A 16,849-nucleotide genomic window follows, 5' to 3' on the forward strand; every position below is an offset into this window, starting at 1 on the left:
AGTTGATATGGGAGAAAAAAGTTTTCATATCTCTTATCCCACTTTTTTTTCTTCTTTTCCTTTATTTCATTTCCTGTCACCTCTAGGTTTTATGAGTTGAGTGTGTTTCTGACAGAAAGTTAATTTTTGCACAAGTTAGTGTTAAATTGTAGTTAATGTAATGTTTAAAAATGACATTTTGATGCTTCTTCTTTAGAGTCTTATTAAATGTTTTTAGTATCTGCAATTTATTTTATTTGGCCTACAGTCTATAAGAGCATTTACAGAAATTTAGGAATTGCAAATGCAGTACTGGGATTTGATAAATAAATGAATAGCACTAAGAAAACCTCCCAATGTTCCCTAGATGTATTTATGAAAAAACATTTATATTTTTTATTGATTGATATATTCTGAATTATGAAAAAACAGAAAACGACAACAATTGACGGAGTCACCCGAGTGTCAAATCCGTATTCTTCCAAATCAGTGAACTCAAAACACCAAAGTCAAAGGGTCTGACACGATCGCGAGAATAAATCCATAACCGGCTCTTTGTGCTTGAATTGTGGCGCTCGTTTTTTTCTACAAAAGTTCACTGCAGCTGAACGAAATAAAGGGAGTCGCATCATACATCATGCATGGTTTATGGTGCATTGACTCTGGTGGTCCATGCCGCAGCCTTTGTAGCCCCGGGGTTATGGAAATGTGTGATCACAAACACCGCGTTCGTACAGCTAACAAGGAGATTCAGCTGCGTGGCACATATAGTCACTTCGTACATTCGGTTCCATTTGTTAACTGTTCATCTTGTCTTTTGGTGCAGTGAATATTACATTAGTATATAGAGAGGATCTGAGTTTACACGTTCTGTATGTATATGCAAATTGAATTCACAGTGTGCCTGAACAATGTATTTTTCTATATATTTAAAGTAGCATTCTTAATCTACGCTCATCTTTATAGTCAAACTGAATCTAGCAGCATTTTTTGGGGTCATTTTCTGACTGAATTTTTTTCTTATCAACAAATATTCCTACAGAAAATTCCGTTTTTTTGTTTATTTTTCCCGCCTCGAGAGAGAAGCCCCGACATGAGTGCTCTAATATGTTATTGGTTGCGATCGATACCTGTTGGAACCATAGTTTGACTCGTTCAATACGTCACGATAACTCGATATTGGCGATAATCGCAAACTATTGGTGTCGTGCTTAAATACATGTACAAAGATAGCGTTTAAATCAATTCAACGCCCCTCAGATCATTTTCATTTCTTTCCTTTGTGACGCAGTAACTTTCTGGTTCACACTCCAAAATAATATTAGTTATTAGGGTAGAATGAATAATAATTCATTATTCTGTGCTGAGTAAAACTTGAGTCTCGTTAACTGTCCATTTTCTCGGAGGCAGGACCAAAAGTCTCATCTACAACCGCGACAAAGACAAACCAAGTGATGTTGCGGGACACATTTTATTGAATTTTAATTCGATTTAATGATCTATTAATAATAATAATTTAGTTTGTTTTTGCTGTTCGTCACATCTGTGATCTTAGCACTATGTTCATTACTAATTCCTATTAGACCCCCCCCCCCCCCCCCGGATTTCTGTTTCGATTTAAGTTTCAGTGTCACTTTGAATTCCTCAATAAATTATGGTGAATAATAAATTATTATTATTCACCATCTCTTCCGCAGAGCTTTGATAATTATACAGAAAATAATCAATTAATAGATCCGATCGCCGGGTGCTCGGTGCATTCCGCTGACACTCCGACCGACTAAAATGCCGACAACAAAACTGTCCGAGATTTGTCGTTTAATCACATGATTGATTTTCCATATTTGATGGAATCAGGCCATTTAGCCGAGTCTGCCGCTCTGTCCTGCACATGTGGCGAAGGGCCCCGGCTGTGGCCGGATAAATTTCACTCGCACCGTGTGTCCGTGCTTTTCAGATGCTCTTTCGGAGGGAAATGTTTCGGGGAAACGCACAGGAGCAGAAAGGAGACAGACTCTAATCTCGGTTTCTTTTCAAATTTCAATAAACCATTATACTTTCTATCATTTTTTACCCAATAGAAATCCCTTCCCCCTTAACTCCATTCAACCATTTCCTCTCACAATCGTCGCCATTATCGCGAGCCATCTCCCCATTTCTTTTTTTTCCTCTATCCGCTCACCAGATCTTTGATTTTATCGCGCAGCTCCTCCTCCGTCGCCATCTGCCCGTCTCCCGCCACCGAGGCAGAAGTCGAGGGCCCCACGGACGCCGACTTTGCCTGGAGAGATGGGTAAGGAAGATAAAAAAAAAAAATCACCTATAGCGAGGAGAGGGACGAGTCAGCCATCAATCTTCCTCACCGTCATTCCTTCGTTCACCCTCTCCTGCTCTCCTTCACTATCGCTTCCTCCGTGTCTGTTCTCTATCACTGTCTGTCCATCCAGCCCCCCCCCCCCCCCCCCCCCCCCCCATCCCCACTCTCTCGCCCTAATCCCATCCTCAGTCAAGGCTGGACATGTGTGATGGCCCTCCCTTTCTCCTCCATGCCATCCAGCCAGACCAATATAAACCCCCTCTCAGCCCGCTCCTTATTACTCCTCTGTTTAGATAGGATCTCCAGGAGGCTTCCAGCCATTGTATTTTCCCTCGCTCACTGTCTTTCAGTGTCCGCCTTCATGGGATAGATCCAGATGGGAGATGGCTTAGCTGAAAGCCGCGGTGGAAATCCTCAGCCCATGGTTTCGCAAGAGGCGCTCTCCAAGCTTAGCCGCACGCATTGGGTGTAATGTCCCCGAAAACCACCTGCACACACGACTTCCTACGGGAGCTGAGGGCTGAGATGATGTTGGTTCCAACTGTAAGCCAATCAGCAATTAAGGTGGCTTTTGGCTGGGGAAAAAAAAAAAAAAAAGAAAAAGAGGAGGAAGAAAAGAAAAAAACAGGCCAAGATCCATAAAGATAAAGTTGTGGATTAGGTATAAACCTTGTTAAACACTTAAGGGTCTGAAAAAAAGAGGGCCGGGGTTATGGCCTCCCATTCAGTGGCTAATGTCTGTGTACGGAGCCTGGGGATCACAGAGGGGTTTTAACCTACCCTGTCAGCCTAAATTAATGAGGTAATTAAGGGCTCAGGTGGAATTAGCTGCAGACACCTTAAGTGCCCTGGGGCAGGCAGACAGTGCAGGCGGGTGGGATGCACAGCTACAGCGTAGCCGGGGGACAGGCGACGCCGAAGAAAAAAGCCGCGGCGAACGGGAAAGAAAAGGTCAATTCGGACAGTCGCGGGTCAGCGGGACTACCGCATATCGAGTTGTTTTGGTTTATGGCGTGCCTTCGGGACGATCGGGGAGGGGGGGGCGATATGATTTGTTCAGCAAAATCACAGCAGTTTGTTTTCCACTCCAGGTTCCGCGGCGACACGCGATCAGGTGAACATAAGGGGAATTTAGGAGGCACTTTTAGGGAGTTTAATGAGATTATATTACATAGACTGCTGCAGTCATTAAATCAACCAATTTAAAGGCGTCCATAAAAGACTCCCTCCGGAATAATATCCAGATGATGGATCCTTAATACCAATGCTCTGTAGCTCCGTGCCTCCTCTCTTTCTCTGAGATTTCTTCTTTTTTTTCTTTTTTCATCATTTCATCCTTTCATCCTCTTTCATTCTTGCAACGCTACACTTAAATGAAAAAAGAATATTTCAATAATGGAGTTGTTTGTACCTTCGGTTACAGGTGGTTCCGGCAAATTGCAATTTGATACAACAGTAAACACTTTGGCCAATACGTTTATTTGAAATGAGCTGGTTTCTGTGTTTTTCAATTTCCATGATGCCACGAGCATCTGATTTCATACTGCACACACACACTCACACACACACACACACACACACACACACACACACACACACACACACACACCAAAAATAGTTTTCCTAACAACAGCACGGTCCACCGGAGTTGGTTACCTTCGGCGTGAAGCCTGCTGCCTGCAGTACTTTATAGAAAAAAATGAAATCACTGTCACTGCTCCCTGTTCACATAGTCCCTGTAATATTAAAAACTGATCCACCGTGGCCAAATTACTGTTTTTTTCTCTTCTTTTGTAGATGGAATTTTTCCCAAACGATTGCTCACCACTGTGAGAAATGCGTTGTGTAACCTGCGACTGCTTCACAATAAAAGCCACGGCGCGCTTTTTTGCCAATTGAATGCTTTTATGAACCAGAAGCAGTGGGAAATATTTAGTTTGGATTAGCAATAACTCAATGCAGCTCTGACACTCCATTAGGAGAATCAACAGGAAGCAGTGCGGCTCATATCAATGACATGAAAGTGCAAACACTAATGCTCAGCTTAGTGCATGCGTCATCCTCTAAGAATCCCTTGTGCATAGGAAGGTTATTTGTACCTTGAGTAGGACGTGGAATTGGGGGTTGGTCTGACTGAGAGGTCGTCCACTGCGCGCCCACCCACACCTGCACTGATTGGACGGACCAGCTGTCAATCATTCTGTATCCCCGCTCCAATGTCTACCGTGCTTTATCGTCTATTTTAATCTATATGGGACCATCATTTACTAAATGAACATCATGCTGTATTGAAGAAGACTTGAAATTATAGCGATTTAGACAATAAACTCCTCCGGAAAAAGTTTACCGAGAATATAAATCAAGTGAAAGTTACAAAGATGGAAACGGACTTCTTTTTGCGACCAGTGAGTCGCCCTCCACTGGTCATTCCAGAGAATACAGGCTTCAGGCACTTACCCATTGGCTTCATTTTTCATTTTCAAATACTATAGTCTATGGTACTATGTCAGTACTTGCCTATAATATGTATATCATGTTAAGACAAAATGTCTCTCATCTGGGTTCACTCTTATGCAGAAAATGTTAATATTGATGCCTTTAATGAGTCTATACTTTGGAAATGGTTCAAAATGTGATTTCTGGTCAGTCACACGGGTCGTTGAGGGGTTTTTCCAGTGCAGTGGCCAAACATCACCTTCACCGTGCTGAATGGAACACTCCATCTCACAGTAAGTTCAGTGAGAGACGCCTCGTGATTAGCAGTCTCAGTTGTTTCAGGGGACGAAACTTGATCAAAGCAATGTCATTGTTCTGGGGGTGGGCTGTGACTGATACAGATACTTTTGCACTTAGTGAACGGAGCAGAGAGGGGAGGGGGTTGTGGGGGGCCTCCGCATTAGCGATCGAGCCGGAGACACAGGTGGGTTTTTAACCTGTCGTTTTTCTAATTCAAAGCGCGACGGGGGGGGCCCGAGTCGTTTTTCTCAGGCAAACATCTCAAAGCCTCATTACGTTCACAGTGATCATTTTCTGTCCATCGGGCAGAAGTAATTAGGTTCCCCGCTCACCACACCGTCTCTGGCAGCGTCGGTGATATCACGTCGGCCGAGATTGCGGCGTGTGGGGACAGTCAAGTGAGCGATTCTTGTGGAGAACATAGCCCGTGGGTGTTGCTATCAGTGACATCCACCATCCACGCGCTCCATCAAGCGTTTTCGTGAATGCGGTCCTTGGAGACGCGGCCGACACACTCAGAGATAGACGTATAGGGGAATTTCATTATTATACCGTGAGATACAACATGATTTAAGGGACAACGTCTTAGTCTAATTAAAGTCAGTTAAGGTTGTCCCTTGAACGGAGTGCCAAGTTTTTTTGCCGGGGAAAAACAAACACATAATCTACTCTTGCTTCCATTCTATTGGAAAAATTCATGGGCGGGAAGCCAGTGAGGGATCATATCCTTCTTTTCGCGATAGCAGTGGCTGACACGTTTTCCTGGTAGATCTGTCAAGACGCTTTATGACTACACTCTCCCTGGGCAAGAATAGAAAGTAGCGCGCAGCGATGACAAGTGGTGAACCTGGCTACTCATAATCAAATTGCAAAGGGAAAGAGAAAAGAGGAAAAAGATTGATGTTTTTTTCTTTTTTACTCAGTAGTCTATAATTACAGTATGTTCTATTGGTACACGTCTGTCTCTTTGGGCCCATAATTGTACATTAACTCTTTTGTCTTTATTATAGACGATATTAAGAGCAACATTTGCAACTTGTTAATGCCGAGTGCCTTCCCATGATTGCGCTTACGTGGGAAATGCTATACTGAACTAAACAAACTTTTGTTTCTTTTTCTTTCTATTTTTGGGAGACAAAATATGTAAAACCCTTGTAAACCAGTAACTGATTGTGAACTGCAAACCACAGCTGTAAAGTAATTCACAGAGTAGTGGATCCTCAGTGACTAGCAATACGTCTCCTGGGTTCCAATAGTGCCAGATGTAGATATTCTTACAGGTATAGAATATTAACACCTTTAGAAGGTCACAGGACCGGAACTTATGCAACTAACAGCCTCTCGTGCATCCTCTCCATGGGTAAAGGACACAATCCTCCTCAGTTTTCTTCTCCTGCTTCTCTGGCAGAGGCTGGCGGTCGCTGTTGTCGTCGTCGTCGTCGTGGTGATTGTCCCTGTAGCGCGTCCTCTGGTGTCAGTCAATAGTTTGGTTCCTGCGGGTTTCGACTCCTCTCCTCTAACACATGACTAGAGACCTGCCGTGTACTCTGTTGGACCGGCTACCCCTCTCCTCCCCTCTCTCTCTCTCTCTCTCTCTCTCTCTCCCTCTCTCTCCTCTCGTCCCCGGGGGTTATCCACATATGACACCTGCCAGGGCCGACAGTGCCGATTTCATTCTCACCTGCAGACGCGACCTCCTCTCCCTTCTCACCTTCACACTTTAACCCACTCATTTGCGACCTCTCGAGCGTTCACCCCCCGCCCCCACCCACCCCTGACACACAATATGAATGTCAGAGAGAGTTATGAAACGAGATCGGTGTGAGCCCGCCGAGCGGAAGCTCGTTTTTTATTAGTTCGCCGTGAACTGCCGGCGACTTCCCCAACTCGGCCGTGCTCCAGATATGTCCGGGATCAGGCCAACGGGGCACAGGTGAATTTGTTGCGAGTGACATTTTCTGCGGTGGTCCTCTTCTTCTTGTTCTTCCTTTTCCTTCTCTCTTTTTTTTCTTTTCTTTTCAGGCTCAGTGAACTGAGAGAAAATGACATTTAATTACAGGAGAGCAGTCACGCAGTTCGGCTAATTACGATCCCGGGAGTTCAGTCATCACATCTAATTAACTTTCAGTTTCATGAAAGCTTAATGCAGCGCCGTAGCAAGACGCTGCATGTGCCACGGTTCAGGAATATTGACAACTCTTTGGACATCATTCAAAATATATATATATTTTTTCTTTTTCCCTTCTTTTCTAAAGCAAAGAGACAGCAGAGACTGTCTTTTTGTTTGTTAACCTTTTGTTTTCCTTTTGGTGCTTGTTTTATTCATGGACCCATAAAAGATATTCATAATTGATCTAACCCCCACATTATGCTTAAACAGAAATGAACATAATCAATCACTCGGACGGTGGTGGCAATTCATAGTCACATTGATTGTTAAAGGCACGCTGCACAGTCTGATTCACATTCATTATGACACTCTCAGAGGACAATCAATTCATTATTACGCTCGCCCTTGACCACGCTGTTAGTGTGCTTACTGGGGCATAATCCTCCCAAGTGCACGTGTGCATTCCGAGACGCCGTCATTTTTCATGCAGACCCACTTCTGAACTTCTGATATATATTTTTTTCATTCCATGTAGAGCTTTTCCATATGACCAAAAATCTCACATCCCCAGTGTAGGTTTGCGTCACATCCAGGTGACATATTACCGCGTGAATTGGGGCCAGTGTTTTTGCGGATGTTAAGTGGCAACAGCAGCCGTTTTTTCTCCTTGCACCTTCGTGATTCGTTGCCATATGTTGTGCTCTGGGTAAAACCTTCTTGCGGCGTCTTGACTTTTGGGGTTTTGCGTTGAGCGCTCCACTGTTCTTTTGTGGCCCTGGACTGTTTGGACATGGTTCATGCGTGGCAGGTGGTACAGAGTTAGCGGTGTTCTGGGGTCTGTTGTGGGGAACGGCCTGCCCGCTGTTACATGCAAATTCCCTGCCTGCATCTGTGCCATGGGGAAAAGCGCAAAGCGTTGTCCAAATAACAAAAGAAATATTGTAAGGAGTATGACTTCTGAGACAAAAAAATAAGTCAAAGAGCATTATTTGAATTGAAAGATGTTTCTATCGTCACATATCGTCATATTGCGTAGCCCTAGTACATTCCTTTGTTGTTAGTAGTTTTTAACCACACATGGGTTTAATATTGTCATTATTTGACTATAACATAAATTCTAAAATGCCGTATTGGAGTTCAAAAACCCATCTGATGCTAAGCCACTACTGATTGCCGCCCTGTATAATGCAATATGACCTCTACCTGAAGATCCCCCCCTTTTCTACCCATTTGTTTTAGACCAAATTGTGTGCACGTGTGTCCCGCCTCCCTGCTTCATATGCTGATGTTGTTGATGGGGTGTGTGCGCGTGTCTCTCTCTGAGACCTGCGATCGCACTAGAGCAGCAGCGGGAGTGCTAATTGGTGGCTTGAAATCCCCTCAGCGTAGCCCGATCTCTGTAAAGGTCATCTGCACTCATAAAATGGAGTGCTCACTTGTTTTTTTTTTGTTGTGTGTGTGTTTTTTTTTTAATTAACTAAGCTGACAGACTTGGCCCTGAAAATCAAATAAATAATTGTACGGAGGTGTTGTTGCCCACGGCCCCATTGAAGTCACAAAGGTTAGTTTTTAGTAACTCTTCTTGGGCTCCAGGTTAACGACCGAAGTGCACGGTCTGAAGCGCATGGTGCAATTGCGTTTATGGCATGTCCTAATCCACTTCTGTTAGTTTAACGGCGAACATAAGATTTAAAAAAGCAGTGGTTGCAGAACAAGTTGCCTGTTTTTATTTATTTGACTAATTATTCACGAGTTTGTCTTGGGTGTAACGTGCAACGAGCCGATCAGAGCGCCGAACTCCTTTGTGCTTTAACAGCCAGATGTGCTTGCGCTTTAACAGATTGCTATAATAAGACGGGGTTGGCCTGATCGTAAGAGCAGAGCACTCCTCTGCAGAGGAAACAGATCTGCTTGTGAGCAAAGTGGAAACGTGCGAGCAGACCGTTTCTGTGTAACAAGCAGTTACAGTCAGAGTGTGTGGGACCGTTGCGCACCCGCCTACGTAATTACATATTACCTTCTTGGTAATGCAACCCAGCAATAACTGTGACTTTGACTTCTGACCAGGGTTGTGTTTGTTAAACGCACGATTGCTTTTCCACTGCCTTAAGATAGCGACGTGCCGACAATGCGCCTCATTTTGAGACCACGATGGATGCAAGTGCAATCTGCTCTTTAACCAACATGGACGCTGGACGGGAAAATGACAATGTGTTGACTATTCCTTAAAATAAATGGGCCGCATGTGACGGTGTCACCTTTGCTGTAATAAAAACAAACACCACCACTACCATACCTACTACACCTACAATTTCATAATGATGACACAACATGCCCGGCACACCGTTGTGATTTAGCATTACACTTAGCGGTGCACCCCCCCCCCCCCCCCCCCCCCTCTCTCTCTCTCTCTCAGCGGAGGTGTGGAGCATGTTAGTGGCCTGCCATAATGCTGCAAACATCAGCGAACCCCCGCAAGGAGGATTAATGCCTCGTCTGGCTTTTATTATGCTGTCCTGTCGTCCTTCGCGGGCTGGCCATTCATCCTTGTGAGATGTCCATATCTGCTCTCAGTGTGGCCTTGTCATGCGCGTTCGCCCGCCCGCCCGCTCGCGCGCATCCCAGACCCGTGGTCATATGAAACGTGTTACGCGAGTACGAAAGTGCCCGCCTGCTGTCTGTGTTAGTGTCGAATGGTGGAAACTTTAATCCCGGGGCCGGGGGGGGGGTGGTTGAATCACTTGTACAGTTGTGGGGCTTTCCAGGGCCGCTTGTCTTATCAATCTATCGACGTGGCACCTGCGCTGCCGGTTTGCGCGAGGAGGCCGATGCGATTTCGCCCGGGCCCCCACTGCCGAAGGAATACTAATGGGGATGCAGATAGCTTTTCGGTTTGGCCACCTCAGCAGACATTGATCCCCCTGCGGACTTCCACGGCGGTGACAGATGGACTGTCACCTCTGAATGAGAAGAGATTGGGACACGTCCCCTCACATTTCCCTCAGCGGGTTTGCTCGCTAACACACTCCGTCCCGTTTCGGCTCCGCACGCGCGTCGCTTCATCTGTCCTTGCTTCTCCGCCTCCATGTCCCTTGCCTCGCTCGGTACTTGTTCCTCCTTTTTTCACTCTCTCCTCCCTTCATCCTGGCAGTGAGAGACTCCATCCCATAACGGTGAGGTGGCAGGTTTAAATCTCCTGCAGCTGCCAAGTCCTTTTGCAGACACCGAACCTCTAAGCCTATTTTGAGAAGTTTAGAAATGAAGTGGAGACTCACAAAAGCCACGGAGGGAACAGTTTCAGCTAAAAATAACTTTGACTGGCTGTTTTATATTGAATTAAGAAAGCGATTGGGTTGCGGCGTTCGTTTGTGCCGGTCAAATGTGAGTCCTCTGTCTGTCACTCGAAAAGGCAGAGAGAGCGATGGAGGCTCAGAGGGTGAGTCGGTTCGGGATGGAGGCGTTCACGTCGCAGTGTTCAGAGTGGGGAGCGCACGTGTGTCACCGGCGACGCGTGACAGTCGGGGGTGGTTTGTTTTTTCTGATCATGAGCCACGCTTCATTTCTAATTGCGGGAGTGTCGGGAGTCGAGTCCCCCCTTGCTCATTGTTTCCTCATTTAGATTTTTTAGTTTCGATGCACAGAATGATGTTGTTTTAACATTCATCCCCTGAAAGAGGAACATTTTCCTGTGACTTTTAAGACGTGTACATACATGAGTATGACTTTGTAACATCACAACTGGTTTGGAAAAACCAGTCCTGTTCCAGTATGTGATGACGAGAATGATGATGATGATATTAAGGGTTAGGATGAGGATGAGGAGGAGGATGAATGCTTTTGTGAAATATTAAAATAACACAAAATTATTCTAAATAGGTGTACTCATATTTTTCTTTGAGGATTCTAGAAGGTGATCTGAGCTGAAACTTATACTGATTAATGGAAGTAAAATTAATATGCAGCTTTTTTAACCAAGGATTAATATTTCAGTCATTTTTCAATCAAAAAATGCTAAATATTCGATGCCTCGTATGTTAATATCAGGAATTTCTATATACATTTCGCTTTCATTTCATATATATATATTGTTATTAATAATAGGTAGGGATCTATCTTCATCCTAAAAACGCCTAAATACAAAAAAAACTAATTGATACCTCAACTACATTGTATTCCTAAAATAAGCTTTGACCTCAATATCAAAAGAACTCTTTCAGTAGCTCCCTTTGCTCTGATTGTGCTAAATTTGACATACCTAATGAAGTCCACCCCCCCAAAAGAAATAAATAAATGGGATCACCTGCAAGCATTTTTTTTAAATCACCTGTTGAGCACCTTTGGCTGTAATACCAGCCCCCCCCCCCCCCCCCCCCTTTTTTTTTCATCACCAAATCCCACTTATCAGCCACTGGGCGCCGGGATCGTATTGAGGGGAGCTATGCAAATGACTGGGAGGGAAAGGCCAGATCTAATCTTTAGGTTTATTCTAATTAAAAGTGATTTACTTTCCCCTGCCGTTCCTCGAGAGGGAAGCTTAGTGTCCTGTTCTCGAAGGAAATGGCATCCTCTAACTCAATTAGGTATGAGAAGATGCACTCGAGTAATGTTTGCCGCAGACGCCACGTCTTCGCAAAGCGTGTGCAGTGGAACCCTTTGGACTTGTTCAAGGACAGGACAGAGAAAAAGTCAGGGTTAAGGATCTATCTTCTCAAACTCGCATTTGTCATTGACGAGATAAATTGACTTTCGGATAACGTTGACCGCTGAGTGTATGAAATGGACGAAATCCCTCATTTTGATGAAGGGCATACGTTTGGTTCTAAGTTCAGTAAAGGATGTTTTTTGTCAGATAAACAGTTAAGTGTCGAGGTGCTCACTATTTCATTTTCTATAGCACCGACTCTTGACTCTTGAAGAACATCTCATTGATGGGTTTGCATGAAAAACTACCTCCAAACAGAAATTGTATCATAGAGAAGGTTTTTTTTTTATTTAAATTTCTTAAATCTGAGGTTCAAATTAATAACTACATTTATATGAGATGGATTTTCAAAATTGATTTGTGAGAATAAAATGATTAACCATAGATATGAAAGTATAAATATGTCAAATTAATCCAGTCAGAGGATTTTAGTGTCCATATCTTTGTTGCTGTTAAAGTAAATGAGATTTTCAAAGTTGTGACTTTGTTTTTAATTGTTTTCCTGACAGTGCTGACACACACACACACACACACACAAACACACAAAATTATTGATTGATAATTATAATTTATTCAGACTATTTTATCCCATGAACATTTAATTAAACGTCCAAGTGTGTTGTTTTCTTGGATCAGATAAATTGATTGTGTTGTTTTGGTGACTGATTCTTATTCTTACTCTTATTTACTCTCATATCTCATTTGAGTGAATTTAGTCAAATTTTGAGCTTTGGTAATACTTTTATTCACTCTCAAACACGCACCTGCTACCTCATTATTATTATTCATTTAAATCGTGCTGAAGCAACATGTCAAAAAATAATAATTTAAATGGAAAAAAAAACCACACTGCAGCTGTCGATCTTTTAAGCAACAGATTTTCTTCAGTTTACATTCTTGTTAATGTAAATAAATGAATAAATCACAGATCTGCTCCCGGTTCATGTATGGATCTTTTAAATGCAGTTTTCACAGAGCAATGTCATTGCTCATAGCATGAGCATTTTATTTTCCATGATTCATCTTTGCCATTGATTCCTGTGTGTTTCTGTGACTTAGACCGTGTGCCGTTACAGTGTATGGATTTCATTTTTATTTCATTGCTGCCCATCCTGACCAGAACTTCCTGTCAGAAGAGATACAGTATTGCACCTCAATGGGACCTTCCTGGTTAAAAAGGAAAAAGAAAAAGATCTGGTCTTAGACAAAATTACATGATCTAAAATGCCCCGTGAAACTTCTGACGCAGTACAAACTCTTGGTAATCAGCACACGGTTGTTGTTTTGTATTTGTTCAAATGCGGTTTGCATGCTATCTAGAACATGAGAAGTAGAAGAGATTTAGGTGAGATGCACAGCTCTTGACTGTACTTCTATCACGCTCATTGTCAATTGCTAATGCACAGGGTGAAATGTGCATTTCCTGTGCGGGTCCCTCATTGACACGGGCACCATTTACTGCTGTCAACTCCCCCTCCCCTCTCCTCTCATCACCACCACCACTTAGTGAATAAAGGTCAGGCAATCAGGCATCTGGAAGGACAGCTAATTTGTCATCCCCTCGACAAACGTGTCAGCGTCCGATCTTGTCCGCAGGGCTTGATACGGCAACAAGCCGTAAAGGTTAAGAGATTCAAAGAACGCTCCCCCCCTGATCCCCCCCCCCCCCCCTCCCCACACACCTTCCCTTCGCTGCTCGCCCCGTCTCCATCTCAACAAGCAACATGCGACAGAGCAGAAAATTCAATTTTGGATCCGATACTGAGAGGGGCTGTGCGGCTTCGCGGCTGTAACTCTTCAGAGTCTTTAGGCGTGTCGTCCGCTCCTGCCCAGTTAAACCCCACACAAGCCTCCTGGATCGAGACGTCGCTGTCTTGCACATGTCATTCTCGGCTAATGCAGCATTTCAGTGGGCTGATAACTTTTTTTCCCCCTCACAACAATGACATGTCAAAATAGTGTGCTTTTGAGGGTTGAACGTGATTTGCGCTGACGGTAACATACATAGAAGCAAATGGAGATTCCCATCCAAAAAACAACTAATACTCTTCAATTTTTTTAATTAAATTTTGAAAATCACACCAGTAAATTTAGATCCGGATTCAAATAAAGTTCAAATGCAGCCATCCCGAGCAATCTGTCGACCTAGGCCCACAGCACGTGTGATTATAGAGGCATTACAAGCTGTCCCCGTCGTCCCTGAATGCATCCTAATAGCCTAGTTTATGGAGGCCGTCTGCAGCCGCAGGTGCGTCCCCTCCTGATTCCCAAGAGTGTAAGTGGCAGAGGGTCGGAGGGAGACTGAGGGAGTAAATGAGCGACTTTGATCAGGGGAGTTCAACAGGCCTCTGTCTGTGTGTGTGTGTGTGAGTGTGTGTTTGGGAGAATGGCGAGTCTGACGGTTGCATTTCAGAAGCGCTGCGGTCTCGTCATTGCCTGGAGTGGTTGTGGACTAACCACACACACCAACGCAAAGATACTAGGAGGAATCACCCTTTGGGGAGCGGGATGGGGCGAGGGTGTTTGCATGTAATATTGCTGTACAATCTCTGAGGACTCTGCAGGGAGTGCCATGACTTGCAAGGCAATGGTCAAGCAGCCGAAGGCATCGGGGCGCTACTTTCAGTGCCCCTTCCTGCTAGCTGGGCCAAGTTATGCTGCAAGTATTAACTTCTGAGTAGCTTCATCCGTCGCCGTTGATGACAAGTCAGGAGATTACCAAATTTATTAGGATGCAATACTGGGTCGTACCAAATTTGGTGACGATCCGTCCAGCAGGGGGTGCAAAGTGGGAGGGCCCATTCTGTATTCTCATTTCAGATATATATTTTTTGAATATGCCATCCTCGATGTCACGTCCCGGTTGTTCCAAACTCCTTCCATTCCACAAGGATTAAGACCAGCGTTCTGCTGGGAACACTCAAAGCTGTAGACGCGGTTTACACCCTTTGCTTTGATACAGTACCACGAAGTTACCGTGTGGGTCTGCAGAGAGTTCCTCGGCCTGTGAAGTGATGTTGTTTTGGGGTTTTTTATACCTTGCCTTCAACAGTTTTTGTTTTTTTTTTTGGTTCTTTTTCTCTCTCAATGTTGCCTCGTCTCTTCCCCGAGTCATCTTCTCGCCTGCGCAGCTCTCCCATCTCTCAACCTTTACTTCGTCTCCATGCTCGGCTCACTCTCTTCCCCCGGTCTCCGCTGATTCGTGGCTTGTCGCCTATAGCGCCAATTGCCATCAATCCCCACAAAGACACCACGCCGCTATGTTCCCCGCATGCTGTCGTGTACACGCGTCGAACGTGCGTTCGGCGAGGGGATGCGTGCAGGAATATATGCCTGCCTCCTTCTCAGGAGTAGATACAAACAGATAGTGTGTGCGTCTGCTAAAATCTATAGATAGCTGATGAACCGTGGGGCGTCTCAGTTGCGCGCCACTGCTCTGAGCTAATGCGACTGCAGGCTCTTCTGCAAAATGAGGGAGTCAGGGAGTAGGGGAGAGAGTAGGCGAAGAAAAGAGAGTGGGGAGTCGAGTAGGCCAGGGAAGGTGGACGCCCTGCTGAGGAGGCATCGCAGTCATGTGTGAAGCCTAATCAGGCACAATCTGCTTCACTGCGATGCAGGGTGCCGCCTGGCTGTATTTTGTATTCATCCAGAATTAAATTTGTTGCACACTCACTGCTGCATTTCATTATGCAGCAGCATAAAGAGGACATCCAGTGGGGTTGATGAAACGGTGCAAGAAGGCGTCGGACGTGGCTCCTGGAAACGCCTGCGTGTTCACATGTCGCCGACAACTGTGGCGAAGGGAGGGAGAGCTTTCCTTCAATATCTCCATCTCTATCAGGGACGGTGTTAGAGTGTCAGCAGGGCGTCAGCTGAAATTGAAAATAAAGTCCAGCCACGAGCAGAGAAGTCGACAAAACAGAATGGAACATGACCAACATTTTATTAGATACCAAAACTGTCTACAAATCTGTCTAGGAATGGACAGCATGTTTTGGAGAAGATACAGATATAACCAAAGTGAGGTGGCCGCATCGAAAATGCAGTTTCTCGCCAACATCTTGCAGTTCAAGGCTGCAACTAACAATTATTTTCTTGATTGATTATTCCGACTTATTATACCGACTGTTCCAAACTTAGATATATCCATTTAACGATGATACGACAGAGATAAGCAGCGAATCATAACTATGGAGAAGCTACAACCTGAGATTGATTATTTTTGCAGAAAAAAACTCATACTTGAACAATTAAAACGATGATCAAAAATGATGATCTATTAATTTTTTTCTTTCTGCCAACGGACAGTATCAGAGGACCAAAAAGAGACATTGACTTCTTTTCAGAAAAAGAAAAAAAGAAGGTTGTTTGGTTTAGGGGCCGCGCATGTAAGCACGCGGATGTTGGAGGGGGAGCCGGAGTGACTGTGAAGCGGTGACTAATCCGGGGTGAGGAACTGTGCCCTTTTGATCTCTGCATTGAGTAAAGCTGACTGTTCCTGCCTCGGTGGCCCTCAGGCCTCATTGTCAGCCTGCCAGAACGTCATCCGTCTCCCATCGCTGATTATAAAACTGTCGAATACATCATGCAAATAATCAGCCTGGAAACAAACACAAGCAGTGCTGTCCCCCAAAGGAAGAGGCAGCCATCTCTAATGAGCAGGGTAAAATTGGAATATTCATACCTCTTTTCCTTCCACAGAAACGATTGAGTGGTTCCCTCCTCTCCCCGTCGCTCTACCCGATTTTTCTCTCTCCTTCCCCTTCGAGACGCCTCCCTTTCTCTCCCCCTTTCATTTACCGTTCTGCCCGTCCTTCCTCCTCACCTCCCGTCTCTGTTCCCACATCTTCTTTCGCTCCCTCGTCTTCCTGGAATGTGACGATAAACAGAATAGGCAGCCAGTGATGTTGACAAAGCCGTTCACAGATTACGTCCCGGATCACAGTTGCAAATCTGCCAGAGAGGAGACATTTGTTTGCGGGGAGAATCGGTAATGAATGCATAC

The 16,849-nt window shown here is 44.6% G+C and overlaps 1 long non-coding RNA gene across 4 annotated transcripts in view; it reads left to right on the top strand.

Annotated features, from left to right (window-relative positions):
* The window catches only part of LOC124849336, a 279,602-nt gene that overhangs the window by 49,168 nt on the left and 213,585 nt on the right, over positions 1-16,849 (top strand). The window contains exon 6 of one of the 4 annotated variants that reach the window (XR_007031940.1): positions 2,186-2,272. The exons of the other annotated variants lie outside the window; for them this stretch is intronic. This is a non-coding gene — a long non-coding RNA (uncharacterized LOC124849336). The remainder of the gene's footprint in view (positions 1-2,185; positions 2,273-16,849) is intronic. 4 annotated transcript variants of the gene reach the window in all.

The sequence above is a fragment of the Scophthalmus maximus genome, chromosome 12 (assembly GCF_022379125.1).
Source record: "Scophthalmus maximus strain ysfricsl-2021 chromosome 12, ASM2237912v1, whole genome shotgun sequence".
NCBI classification, from domain to species: Eukaryota; Metazoa; Chordata; class Actinopteri; order Pleuronectiformes; family Scophthalmidae; genus Scophthalmus; species Scophthalmus maximus.